The sequence below is a fragment of the Cetorhinus maximus genome, chromosome 2, assembly GCF_964194155.1.
Source record: "Cetorhinus maximus chromosome 2, sCetMax3.hap1.1, whole genome shotgun sequence".
NCBI lineage: Eukaryota > Metazoa > Chordata > Chondrichthyes > Lamniformes > Cetorhinidae > Cetorhinus > Cetorhinus maximus.
This window is the reverse complement of record NC_135880.1, coordinates 138,336,629-138,351,807: the sequence shown is the minus strand read 5'-3', so window position 1 is coordinate 138,351,807 and position 15,179 is coordinate 138,336,629.

Below are 15,179 nucleotides of genomic sequence, written 5' to 3'. Positions count from 1 at the left end.
GGGCCCTCACTCACTGCCAATTCAGGGGACATCACCATTCACTCTCTCACACTCACTATCATTGTCCTCAGCCCATTCATGGGACCACTCACCACCTGCACAAGCCAGGCACATCTATCATCTGGCCTGACAGGCGTCCTGCTTACACTTTCTCCATCTCTATCCATGCAGGACCCCAGCTAGCACACAGAGAGGTTGCAGACCAGTGGTGGAATGACTGAAATCAAGGTCCTCATGGACCTTGAAAACAGAGCCATCCAGCTGGCCAGTGAGGATCTGGACCATTCCTGTGCTGACGGTGAGGTCGGTGCTGCTCTACCAAGGGAGGATCCAGCAGTACAACATCCATCAGACAACCATGCTGTGAGTGATGTGTCCTGTTTCACAGACCACTGCCATGCACTAATTATCTCGGTCATGTCACAGCTCCTGGAGCTGCAAAGGCAAGCTCGGGAACATCAGAAAGAGATGTCCGCTGCACTCCTCAGATTGCAAGGCACAATGGAGGAATCCGTCCGCCTTCAGGCCAAGGTGATAGTGCCGGCATGCCAACGCACCGAGGTCAACACTGGTAGGATGGCGGCCGCCATGGTGACCTTGGTCCAGGACGTCGCTCCTGCACTGTTGCACAGGCTCAACTCCATTGCTGACACCATAGTTGGACTACAACAGTGTGCACATGAGAGGGGTGTGCGGCAGCTCGGTCTCACTCCAGCTACCCCTTCCCCTCAAGGAATCAGCCAGGGGCCCATGGGCACCCATGGGGAGGAGGATCAGCAGGTCCACACCCCTGGCCATCCACCCAAGTGACTCCGGGAGTGTCCCACCCATCTGACTCCCCTCTTCCTGTGACCTCAGCAGCTCCAGCTTCACAGGCCGAGGAGGGTGCCACTGCCATACAGCAGAACCCCAAAAGCAGTCCGGGGCCCTCCAAGTCTTGGTCCTCCAGAGGACGCCTGCCAAAGGCATCACAGACAGGGTGTCGCAGTCAGCAGGCTGCCTCCACCTCCGCTGTGGATGTCCGGGGAGCACCAAGACGTAGAAGCAGGGTTAGGAAAGTTAAGGAGAACTAGTTGCACAGCCTGTGCACGGATGTTAATCACTTGTACACACTGTTCACTATTGTCAATAAACTCCCAAGAGTGTCTCCCTGCCTATGGCTCCTTGTTCTGATGAGCAGTGTTCGTGTCACTCAGATGTGAAACCTTTCTGTACAAGATAAAGGCAGGTGCCTCAGTCCAGGGCCTCTTCTGTGCTTTGTGCAGCCTTCAGACCAAAGCGATGGTCCATCCTCACACTCCTTGGAAACATTAGTGATGTCTGCACCTCGACGGTGCTGGTCATTGCTTCCAGAATGTAGTGGGCAGGTGCCACAGGGTTCTGTCATTCTCTCTGTGTACTCTCAGCACCTTTAAGGTGGGGCTGGCCCCCATCTCTTCAGCATCTGTGACCACTGATGCTGTGCTCCAGCTCCTGAAGGGCTCAGGTATTGAAGGTGGACAAAGCACCAGATGCTTCAAAAGATTCTTGGCTGCATCTCCATGATATGACCCCAATCACGGAACGCAAGCGAGCTGCCCTCGGCCATACAGGAGTCAGACATTCTCAGAGGCTGTGTGAAGATCTATGGGGCGTCCTCACTGCATGTCATCATCATCCTCCTGCAATCGAGTGAATATTAGGGCCTCCACTGCATCTCCATGGCAGAAGCATTATCACAGAGGGTATTCACACTGCCATTAGCCAAACTGGAGTCAAATATTCACAAATGTGATGTGAGGATCTATGGTGTCTCCTCACTGCATGACGTCATCATCCTCCACAAATCTAGCAGCTACAGTGGACTCACAAGTGTGCCTGCCTCGTCTAGTCCGTGCGAGGGCCTCATCCCTGTCATTGTCGCCTCCGAGGACTTCCTCACCCTCATCCCTGCCGGTGTCCTCCTCAGCCAAGGAGACGTCCAGCTCTTCCATTTCCTCCTCAGTCAGCTCCTCACCCCGTTGGAGCTCCAGGTTGTAAAGGGCACAGCAGATGACGATGATGTGTGACACCCTCTGTGAACTGTATTGCAGGGCTCCACCAGACCAGCCCAGGAACCGGAACCTCATTTTCAGCATCCCAATGGTCTGCTCCACCAAGTTGTGAGCTGTAGCATGAGCCTCATTATACCGTCGCTCTGCTGCAGTCTGAGGCCGTCGTACAGGTGTCATCAGCCACGGCCTCTGTGGGTAGCCCTTGTCCCCAAGGAGCCAACCCTGCAGCCTCTGTGGACCCTGGAAGACTCCAGGGATCTGTGACCGACTGAGGATGTAGGCGTCATGTACACTCCCTGGAAACCGTGTGCATACCTGCAGGATGTGTTTCTGGTGGTCACACACCAGCTGCACATTCAGTGAGTGGAATCCCTTGCGGTTGATGAAGTCCACTGAGTGTAGTGACGGAGATCTGAGCACCACGTGAGTGCTGTCAATCACATCCTGCACCTGTGGGAATCCTGAGATCAGGGCGAATCCAATGGCCCTTGCATCCTGGCTGTCCCAGTCCCGAGCGAAATGCACAAAGTTGTGTGTCATGAAGAAGATGGCATCCATGACCTCATGGATGTATTTGTGGGTAGTGGATTGTGAAATCCCACAGAGGTCACCTGTGGAGCCCTGAAAGGAGCCACTGGTGTAGAAATTGAGCACCGCAGTCACTTTCACAACCACTGGCAGTGGATGCCCTCCATGTCCCCTTGGCGCCAAGTCCTGCAGTAAGGGGCAGGTGTGAGCCACCAGATCCCTGGACATGCGCAGCCATCAGTGACACTGGCTCTCAGTCATCTGCAGGAATGGTAGGCAGCGTCTATAGACCCTGGGTATCACTAGGCGCCGACCAGCCACGGCTCGCTGTCGCTCCTGGGCAGCGTGTGCGGGAGCCCCTGCTGCCCCTTCTTCATGAGGTTGCTGCTCCTGCCTTTGTGTGGCCAGGAGCCTCAGTCACGCTCTCCTCTGTCTTCTAGAGTCTCTGTAGGCCATCAGGCACACAGCTAGGTCACCAAGATCCATGATCCTGATGTGGTCCTCCTGCAGCATGAAAGAGAGAGAGACGTGGTTATCATGGCTGCACTTAGCACCTTTCCTGGCCCTGTGTGACCGCCCCTTAATGCTTCCCGGAGAGTGCTGGTCACCCCTCGGATGGCCAGAGGTCAGTGCGCTGCATGGCTGCCCTGTCAACCTGCGACATGGGGGAGATAGCTTCTAACTGGGTTGCTGAGGTTGCAAGGGGCTTTGAGTGCCTCCAGCAGTGACTGCTACATGGCCAGCGTTGGCAAGGAGATTGTGCAACGTATGCAGTCCAACTGCTCCGCAGTCCAATAAAGTGGTCGCAGGCTTGTTTTCTGTGCCGGGGGATGGGGGGTGGGTAGGGGGGTGGCGGGTGGGTGGTGTAAGGTATGGAGCGCTCGGTGGCCCTTTGGTGCCTCCACGTTGCTTGCATGGGTGGGCAGGGTAGGAGCCCGACCCCAATCATATCACTGTGGCTGCGCCTGATCTGTCTCAGTTGCAGAGGAATAGTGAGTTTATACAGGTGCCCATAATACATGGCCACTTCCCTCGCTTACCCTGCCCCCCCACCTCGATTTCTTGTGTACAGGATCCAATGCCAGGGCAGCAGTTGCTCCCCCCCTCCTACCGCCACCACCGACAACAGCAACAGTCACCTCCGAGGCTGGTCAGCAGTTTCCCCTGGACACCACCATAGACTGTCGCCTCTGAGGCAGGGCGGTGCTTCACCCAGGCTCCCTGGTGCCCCTGAAGCCTGCAAAGCAACAGGCGACCCTGGCGAGCTATGGAGAATGTTGCTGTTCACTCACCTCAGTTCCCCCAAAGTGAAGGCCGCCAAGTGCACATCACCTGTGTGCTGTGGTGAAACACATCGACGTGCTTTCCTGCTGACATGGACAGACGATCCAACGGTGGTCCAAGAGCCTGGCAGGATGGCCTTTTAATGACATGCTGATGTATTACAATGAGCTCCCCAACAACCATCGGCTGGAAACACAGCCCGCCATCGGCAGGCTGAGCGGAAGATTGCAACCTGCCTTCCCACCGTCATGAAACCGATTGCGCCATATAACTGTACCAAGGGTCTACCTGGCCACTCCCATGGGTGTAATGGAGCCGTCACTGGCAACTTTTGCAATTGCTGACATTGCACAGCTTTCTATTTCGCCATCCAGCCCAGGCCGCCATAGATAGCTGCGTGCTATCGTCTTCATTCGGGAAATTCCTGGATGGGCACTGTGTAGCTCAATTAAAAGTGGCTTTGGAGGAAATATCACTCAGGTCCCCACAATAAGATGCCAGCCTGCCTGGTTATTTCATGTCTTCTGATGAAACACGGTTTCATTTCATCAGATTCGGGTTCCTGTGACCAGCCATGTAGCACTTGTTCTTGTACCTGAGATAGGACTGGGTCCCAACTTGTCCAGTTTTTGATCTGTCGAGCACATACTGATGAGGAATCTAAGAAATTTAACAGTAAAAAATGTTCCTGTGGAACTGGGACATGCTCATCATTTTCTTGTAAAGGCAAACAACTAAGGGCACCGGTGTTTGCAATTCAATTGCCAGGCCTATGTACGAAAGTGTATTCATATGCTGCCAGAATTAGCCCATCATTATATTTTTGCTGAGGCTATGGATGGTATAGCCTTGTCCTCACTAAATAAGCCTAACAATAGTTTGTGGTTTGAAATGATTGTAAAATGGCAGCCATATACGTACTGGTGAAATTTTTTGACACCAAAGATGATGGGCAGGCTTTCTGTTTCTATCTGCAAGTATCCCTTTTCCACTGTGATGAGCGTTCTTGATATGTAACCTATGGGCTAATCCAGAGGGAGATGCATCCCATGTCAGCACCAATTCTTTCATCTGGTCATAATGCACTAATAGGTTGGATGAGTGCACCAATTGTTTCACCTTTATGAAAGCTTCTTTCTGGGGCACCTCCCAAAACCAATGTTGGTTCTTTTTGAGTAGAGAATGCAGGGAGCCAGCACTGTAGACAAATTGGGTAGGAACCGCCCATATTAGTTGATCATTCCTAGAAATGATTTGAGCTCTGAGGTGTTCTTTGGCGCAGGTGCCTCTCTTACGGTTCTCACTTTCTCCTCAGCTGGGTGGAGGCCCTGTGAATCTACCCGATGACCCAAATAGATTACCTCCCTCGCTTGGAAAGTGCACTTTTCTTTCCAGTGCAGACTTAAACCTCGGCTTTCTTTATGACTTCACTGTTAGTCAGACTTCTCTCTGATGCCAGCTCAACTTGTTTGAGCTCAGTTGCTGAGTCCCCCAAAATTTCATTACCTGTCTGCTCCTTGGAAAATTACGCGACTTTCGCTTCTAAAACTTCTTTGGCTTCATTTAGCTGATTCTTCAGTTCTTTGCCAGACAGCGAGCTTCACTGCGCTGGCACAGCCTTGGAGTTTATCCAAACTCCTGTCTCCCGGCTGTATCCAGCTATACACGACTCCCAGGACTTCTTGTGAGCCCTCTCCAATTACCAGGGCTCCTCCTGAGCCCTCTTTGCATTTCTTCTGCTGTTCTTCTACTCTACTGTTTGAGACAGCCTTCATTTCTTCATGTTGCTGAATGGTTACGCATTCCTTTTGCATTTGATCTTAAAGGACAATCAACTGTCCTTTCAGCTGTCTAATTTCTTGTTGCCCTCCCTCTGGGATCTCCTGTTGCCTTTGGCAGAGTTGCCCTCTCTCTGGGATCTCTTGTTCCCTTCGGCAGAATTGCCCTCCCTCTGGGGTCTCTTGTTGCCTTCTGCAGAGTTGCCCACTCTCTGGGATCTCTTCCAATTTTCTGTCCATAGCCATTTTTCTTGTATTTACCACTTTAAATGTATTGCTGCTTTAAGAGCAGTCACTGTTTTATTAACTCGAGCCTTCTCTGCAGCTGTTGGCATTTCCGTGTTGTGTTTTCCGCGTTTTTCGAGTTTTGGCAGGATCCCCACGGTCGTGGGCCTTCTTCTCATTTAACTTTTAAAACTTAGTTCCTGTTCGGATATAAAGCACAGCAGTGATTTCTTCTCCCTTTTGTGGGCAATTCTGCCATTTTTTTTCCTTTTTTTTAATGCTTCGCTCACCCCGTCTTTTGGATTCTCACTCTGGGGTCTTGCAATTTTGGTATTTTTTTAAATGTCGGGAGTACTCCAGGAAATTTCTCAGCCATTTGGATCAGGGGCTGTTTTTTCTTTAACTTAAAGCGACAGCATACCTGGTGAGTATATCCTCCTTTCTTTTTAAATATCTTAGATACTCACAATTGCTGGGTGAGGGACAGTACCGGATCTGATTTATCTTCATCGCCAGTTTGTTGTAGGGTGGCTGAGTTGTACTATTAGTGATAGAGTTGATCTGCAGACACTTTTTGGGTGGAAACATTAAGTTTATTTACAATATACTTAGCATCAACTACACGTGTGCTTTTAACTCCAACTCCATCTCTGTACTGCCTGTGGAGGTAGCCTGTGCTACTCTCCTATTGGTTACTACAAATCATGTGATCTTCCTTAACAAATGTTATTCTTAAAGGTACATTGCACACTAAATAAAACCATAATTACTACAGTGGGCCCTCCCTTTAATATTTTTCTTTATAGTAGGAATATACTTATTCTGAGTATCCTGAAAAATCCCCTGAAATGTCTACTATTGCTTCTCTATTGATCTATCCCCTAGGTTAGCATCCCATTAACTTAAGCTAGCTCAGCTTTCATGCCCACATAGTTGCCCTTATTTTAAGCTTAAAATACTAGTGTTAGACCCACTCTTCTCCCTTTCATACTGGATGTAAAATTTAATCATATTGTGGTCACTGCTGCCAAGGGGTGCCTTTACCCTGAGATCATTAATTAGTCCTGTCACGTTACAGAACAGCAAGTCTAATATAACCTGCTCTCTGGTTGGTTCCAGAACATGCTGCTTTAAGAAACTAACTCGAAAGCATTCTATGAACTCCTCATCCAGGCTGCTACTGCCAATCTCATTTTTTCAGTTTATATGTAGATCAAAGTCAGCCATGATTATTGCCATCACTTTATCACAAGCACCCAATGTTTCTTCTTTTCCTACATTGTGGTTACTATTAGGGGCCTTGTAGACCACTCCCACTAGTAACTTCTTTCCATTACTATTTCTCATCTCCACCCAAACCGATTCTATATCTTGATCTCCTGAACCAAGGTCATTTCTAATTATTGCATAAATGCTATCCCTGATTAAAAATACTACCCCTCCACTTTTACCTAGCTTCCTATTCCTCTTGAAGATCATATACCCCATAATATTCAGGACCCAATCCTTGTCATCCTGCAGCCATGTCTCCATAATGGCTATCAGATCATATTTATTTACTTCAATGTGAGCTATTAATTCGTTTACTTTTGTCTGAATGCTACGCACATTCAGATGCAAGTTTTTCTAGTCCTCCAACATTTTGCTCATTAGTTAGAGGAAGCCCGATTAGATTTATGACTAGAACATAGCTAAGTAATTTCTCACATTCTTGGGTAAATGCTAGGGTCATAGCTGCACAGCAACAGCTTGGGAAGGGTGATGGCACCCCTTAAGTATTCACTGCTTCCATCACCAGTGCACAGTGGCCTGCAGTATGTAGGTGGACTGCAGTAACTCACCAAGCATCCTTTGACAGCATTTCCCAATCTCACAACCTCTACCACCTAGAGAACAAGGGCAACAGCCACATTGGGAGCACCATCATCAGTTGCAAATTCCCTCCAAGCCACACTCCATCCTGATCTGGAAATATACCGCTGTTCCTTCACAGTTGCTGGGTCAAAATCCTGGAACTCCCATCTCCACAAGGACTGCAGCACAGAATCACTGAATTGTTACAGTGCAGAAGGAGGCCATTCGGCCCATCGTGTCTGCACCAGCTCTCTGAATGAACAACTCACCTAGTTCCATTCCCCCGCCTTCTCCCCGTAACCCTGCACATTCTTCCTTTTCAGATCACAGTCTAGCTCCCTTTTGAATCCTTCAATTTAACGTGCCTCCACCACCTTAGGCACTGCATTCCAGATCCTAACCACTCACTGCATCAAAAAATTTTTCCTCGTATCACTTTTGCTTATTTTATGAATTACTTTAAATCTGGGCCCTTTCGTCCTCAATTCTTTCACGAGTGGGAACAGGTTCTCCTTATCTACTTTGTCCAGGCCTCTCATGGTTTTAGACACTTCCACCAAATCTCCTCTCAACCTTCTTCCTCTAACAAAAATAGTCCTAACTTCTCCAATCTATCTTTGTAACTGAAGTTCCTTATTCCTGGAACCATTCTCGTGATTATTTTCTGCACCCTCTCTAATGCTTTCACTTCTTTCCTTATGTGTAGTGCTCGGAATTGGACGCAATACTCTAGCTGAGGCAGAACTAGTGACTTATATGAATTCAGCATCACCTCCTTGGTCTTGTACTCTATGCTCCTATTAATAAAGCCCAGGATACTGTTTGCTTTATTAACCGCTCTCTCAACCTGTCCTGCCACCTTCAATGATTTATGCACAAATACACCCAGGTCCCTCTACTCCTGCACCAGCTTCAGAGTTGTACCCTTTATTTTATATTGTCTCTCCATGTTCTTCCTACCAAAAATGCATCACCTCACCGTTCTCTGCATTGAACTTCAGCTGTCACCTGTCTGCCCATTCCACCAATTTATCTATGTCCCTTTGAAGTTCTACACTCTCCTCCTCATAGTTTACAATGCTTCCACGTTTTGTATCATTTGCAAACTTTGGAATTGTGCCCTGTACACCAAGGTCTAGGTCATATATATGTGGATAGCACATTCAGAGTTGTGGTCACATGGTAGATTAAAGGCCTGGAGACAGAGGAGGAATGGGTGACCGCCAGGCAGTGCAAGAGAACTAGGCAGGTGGTGTAGGAGTGCCCTGGGGCCCCACTCACAAATCGGTTTTCCTTTTTGGAAGCTGGTGAAGGTGCTGGGTCCTTAGTGGAGTGCAGTCAGAGCCAAGCTTGTGGCACCACCTGCGGCTTGGCTGTACAGTAGGGGAGGAAGAAGAAAGGAAGAGCAAAGTGATAGGGGATTCATTAGTTAGGGCAGCAGACAGGTGTTTCTGTGGCTGTGGACATGACTCCAGGATGATATGTTGCCTCCCTGGTACCAAGGTCAAGGATTTCACAGAACAGCTGCAGGACATTCTTCTGGGGGAGGGTGAACAGCCAGAGGTCATGATCCACATTGGTACCAAAGACTTAGGTAGGAAGCGGTCAGAATTTAGGGAGTTAGGTTGAAAATTAGCAAGCAGGACCTCAAATGTAGTAATCTCCAGATTACTCCCAGTGCCAAGTGCAAGTGAGTACAGAGATAGGAGGATAAGGCAGATGGATTTCAATGAACGACATGACGCTAGGAAGTTCTGAGGAACAAAGGGACCTTGGCGTGTGTGTCCATAGATCTCTGAAGGTGGAGGGGCATGTTAGTGGGGTGGTGAAAAAGGCATATGGGACACTTGCTTTTATCAATCGAGGCATAAATTACTAAAGTAGGGAGGTCATGTTGGAGTTGTATAGAACCTTGGTGAGGCCACAGCTGGAGTACTCTGTGCAGTTCTGGTCGCCACATTATAGGAAGGATGTGATTGCACTGGAGGGGGTGCAGAGGAGATTCACCAGGATGTTGCCTGGGGTGAAACATTTAAGTTATGAAGAGAGATTGGATAGACTTGGTTTGTTTTCGTTGGAGCAGAGAAGACTGAGGGGCGACCTGATCGAGGTGTACAAGATTATGAGGGGCATGGACAGGGTGGATAGGGAGCAGCTGTTCCCCTTAGTTGAAGGGTCAGTCACGAGGGGAAATGGGTTCAAGGTGAGGGCCAGGAGGTTTAGGGAAGATGTGAGGATAAACTTTTTTACCCAGAGGGTGGTGACGGTCTGGAATGCGCTGCTTGGGAGGGTGGTGGAGGCGGGATGCCTCACATCCTTTAAAAAGTACCTGGATGAGCACTTGGCACGTCATAACGTTCAAGGCGATGGGCCAAGTGCTGGTAAATGGGATTAGGTAGGTAGGTCCGGTGTTTCTCACGTGTCGGTGCAGACTCGATGGGCCGAAGGGCCTCTTCTGCACTGTGTGATTCTGTGATTTTGGATGCATGGCTGGGAAGATGGTGCAGGGCGGAGGACTTTAGATTCCTCGGACACTGGGACTGGCTCTGGGGAAGATGGCACCTGTACAAGCCAGACGGGTAGCACCTGAACAGAGCCAGGGCAGAGTTCCTTGTGGGGCGTTTTGCTAGTGCTGTTGGGAAGGCTTTAAACTAACTCAGCAGGGGCGTGGGAACCAGGAGAGAATAGAGAGGAATACCAGGGTGCACAAAATACTGGGAGAGACAGCACTAGTATAGAGAATAGTAAGTTAATAGATGGAGTCGGAGTAAGGGAGAAAGTCATGAAGTCTAAATCAGGGTTATTGTGCATGTGTGTGAATGCATGGAGTATAGTAAATAAGGTTGGGGAGTTACAGGTACAAGTTGCCATGTGGAAATATGATGTTGTGGTGATAACAGAGACCTGGCTCAAGCAAGGGCAGGACTGGGTGTTAAATATTCCCAGGTACAAGGTGTTCAGAAAAGATAGGAAAGGAAGAAAAGGAGGAGGGCTATTGGTTAAGGAGAGCATTGCAGTGCTGGAGAAAGAAGATGTCCCAGAGGGTTCAAGGACAGAATCAATTTGGCTAGAGCTAAGGAACAAAAAGGGTGCAATTACATTGCTGGGTGTAGTCTATAGACCACCAACTAGTGGGAAGGATGTAGAGAAACAAATCTGCAAGGAAATTACAGACAGGTGCAGACATTATAGAGTAGTTATAATGGGGGACTTCAATTACCAAATGTAGACTGGAACAGTGGTAGTGCAAAGGGCGGAGAGGGGAAAGAGTTCCTAGATTGAAGTTAGGAGAATTTTCTACAGCAGTATGCGTACAGTCCAACAAGAAAGGATACACTGCTGGAAATCCAGAACAAAAACAGAAATATCTGGAAAAACTCAGCAGGTCTGGCAGCATCGGCGGAGAAGAACAAAGTTGACGTTTCGAGTCCTCATGACCCTTCAACAGAACTAAGTAAAAATAGGAGAAGGGTGAAATATAAGCTTATAGTTTTTCCAGGTATTTCTGTTTTTGTTAAGAAAGGGTGCACTGTTGGACCTAGTTTTTGGTCTACTTGGTCCACATCATTTCCAAGTGTCAGTGGGGAAACATTTAGGAGACAGTGATCTTTGTATCATAAGGTTTAGGATGATGGTAAAAAAGGACAATGTGCATTCCAGGGTAAGAATAATTAACTGGCGAGAGCAGACATGAATGGGGAAAGAACGGAGCTGGGCCGGATAGGCTGCGACCAAAGGTTGGCGGGAAAAGCTGTAGCTGAACAAGGGGTTACCTTCAAATAAGAAATGGTTTGGGCACAGTCAATGTATTTTCCCTCAAAAGGGAAAGGTAGGGCAAACAAAGCCAGAGCTCCCTGGATGAAAAAGGAGATATAAATTAAGATAAAGAAGAAAAAGTGTGCCTATGACAGGTGTCAGGTAGAAAACACAATTGAGAACCAATACAGAAGGTTCAGAGGGCAGGTGATAAAGCAAATAAGAGAAACAAAGAGGGATTATGAGACAAGACTGGCAGCCAACATAAAGGGGAATCCCAAAGTCTTCTATCAGCACAAAAATTGTCAAACAAATTCCATCATACCATGCTTAACAGTTGGAGGAATGTTAGGAACATATTGATTCTAAATATATAATCATTAACAATAGTGTTCACATTTTAACAGAATTTCCTACTGCTATTCTATAACTCTCATTTCTCAAGGACAAGCATATATCACAGCAAACAACAAGGGCTTTGACATCCGTGTTAACACATACATATGAATGGTCATGACCCATTAAATATTTTCCCTTGAGGTTTTCCCCATCATTCTCGTGATTTGTTTCGGCTTCCTCACCGGCCTATGCAGGCAATCGCTATTTCATATCAGTTCAAGGGGCTTCCAGATCCTTCCCTTGCTGTAACATTGGCTGGAATTTCACCAGCCCTTTAAATGACAGGCTGGGAAGCCGAAAGGCTGGAAAAATGGTGCGGGAAGACATTGGCGGTGCCCATCTTCCCACTGCTATGCCATTTTGCTAATGGTGCCCCAGTTGGCACATCAGCCAGCCACCAAGGGACCAACTGAGCCAATTAAATGGTTAATTAAAGGCTATTTCCCACCTTTGAGGGCATTTTGCTTGGCATCCCCCAAACCCCACTTACCCCTCTTCAAGGGTGCCAGGTCACTGAGGTGCCCTCTCCCTGCAGCTTCAGCAATGGCCACTGTCAGCGGTAGCGCTGCTGAGCTAGCGTCCCCCTGATTGGGGCCAGCAGCTCTTGCGGGCAAGCCACCATCCTTAATTGGAATATGGCCGCCTACTTTCAGCCCCTGTGCTGGGGCCTCTGCAGTCCCAGTGAAATTCAGCCCATCATCTCTGAACAACAATCAATATTGCTTTTTTCCATTATTAGTCATCCTTGGGAAATTTAAGGAGAAGTCTTTCCTTAACAATCAAAAACACTGCTGGTGCAGGGTCAGCAAGAAAGTTGGTGTTAGGCCTTTTGTAGCATCCAAGCTCAAATAGGCATGGGCAAAAGTTAACCAAATTCACACATAATGAATTTATTACAATTGTGTACACTCAATAGTAAAAACAGAACCAAATATATACTTGGAAAGCAAAGGTTTACAAGGCAATGGAAAAAGAGCGGGGGTGGGGGTGGGAGTCATTGGATTGCTTTCAAATAATTGGTAAGGGCACAATGGGCTGAATGGCCTCCTTCTATGCTGTATGAGTCTATGATTTGACGATTTAGTGCCTACAGTAGCTGGAGCAACCAGAAACAATTAAAATAAAAACAGAAAATGTTGAAAAATCTCAGCATGTCACACAGAATCTGTACAGAGATAAAGATCAAGTCCAGAACCCATCAAAGATTAATGGGATTAAATGGACAGTGTCAACAAAACTATTAAAACAGGAAACACTGGGAATACACAGGAGATCGCCCAGCATCTGGAAAAAGCTAAGAAATTGTTTCTGGTTTGCCACCAATTGCAGAAGTCTTTGTCACGCGATAGATGGGGCTCCTTTCATTTACTTGCTTGAATCTAGAACCAGGATCAACAGGTAAGATGAGCAAATGGCAAAATGGAGAAACAGTTGCAGCAAGAAACTGAGCATCACAAAAGGAGGGGGAAATCAGCTTCACCACAGGGATGCCTCTTTGCCAAGGGCTTGGATTAATGATGTTAGGGCCTGGATTAAGTAGCTGGTGTTGTGGTATCTTTTGACAAACGGACCACAGGAGGCTCAGGTACAGGTCACGATCGTTTATTCGAGCAATTGCAAGGAGAGAACCATCTCAAGGCCGCTTGAGATAGCACTCTGCTAAATTACAAGTGTTCAGCATATTTATACTTTACTGATCACGTACATCTCTGGCATCAGGTACATCCCACTTTTCACCCACGCAGAGACCTTCCCTCCTATCTAAGCTGGAACCATCTGTCCTTCCCCTATATGTTGAAGAGCACACTTAATCTTAGTTGTTTTCTAACCTAAGTCTCCAGCCTGACTCCAAGGACACCCAATCTATCTTATTTTTAATTCCTTCATGTCCAGTCTAGCTCCAAGGACCTTGCTGGTGATTGCAAGCCCTGAGGGTGTACAAAGCTTATCTGGTTTAACTGTTGATTTACTGGTTTGCGCTGGCCTGCCTGTAGATTCTAATTTAAGTAATTCATTCCCTTATAATGAATTCTCCCTTACAATAAATTCTCATTTATTTTCTTCCTAACACTGGTGACGAGTAAACCAGATTATCATTAAAAATATAACCGACTCACTAATGTCCTTTAGGGAAAGAAACCTACCATCCTTTGTCAGTCTGGCCAACACACGGCTACAGACCCTCCATCAATTTGGCTACCTCTTAACTGTTCTCTGAAGTGGCCCAGCAAACAGCTCAGTGTATCAAACCTTGACCAGCACTTCAAAAAGGCAGCCACCATCACCTTCTGAGGGCAACGTTAGGGATGGGGTATAGATGTTGGCTATGCTAACGACACCCACATCCTGAGGGTGAATTAAACAGAAAACCACAGACTGGATATTAAAACAAGTGCTCATGGAATCAGGGTTCGGTGCCAGCCACGATTGGGTTGCAATTAGGAAGCTGCACTTGGTAAAACTACCATTTGAAGAGGTATTGGTTTATGTTTATGCTGTAGTCAGAAGCATTCTAGCATTACACATATGTGCTTTGTGGTGCCCACCATGGAGTTGTGAAGATTTGCTGATACCCACTGTCCACTTCATGAGGAGTCAAGCTCGTCGTTTGATAAATGGCCAACACGTGACTGACCCCCTGATAAAGGGTGGAAAGCAAGGACTGTATTGCGGCTTTGGTGGCTTAATAGAATTACACTGAAACTTCAGCATAAAAATAGGCTGCTTGGCTGTGTTAGGCAGTACAGTTGCTAGTTGTGGGTTGTTGTTGTTACCTCTCACCCTTGTATGCTACACTACTGATTAATGAACATGTTGCACTGTAGCAGTGTTGTCCAATACTTTGGTTCTCAGGTACCATGACAAGGCATTAGCTGCCATGGATTTCCATGTGTTGGTCCATGGTTATGCTTGGTAAGGTATTGCAATGATTAGCTGTTACCTTCTTCAAGTTCTGGCTGGCCAGGAAACACTCGCATCCTTACCGCCTGCCATAGGCATCTTGGAAGGATTTGCAGGTTGACAATCAACCTGCTTGGCCACATTATGTATGCACCTTCCTTGGTCATCAAGTTTTGGAGTATATACATGCTTCCAACAAATTTCTACTATGTAGAAGAATCTCCCCCCCAACCCTGCTACCAATTCCTATTTGGGGAGGAGTTTGACAGAACATGCTACAGCATGTTCAATGGCGTCTTCATTCATGGTTCTTGGTGACAACATAGTAAAATGGGGGCAAAATTCAGTTTATTAAATCCGTGAATGTGGGCTGGCATTAGAGGATAAAAATGACCTTGCAAAAAACTGTTGGGATTTTTAC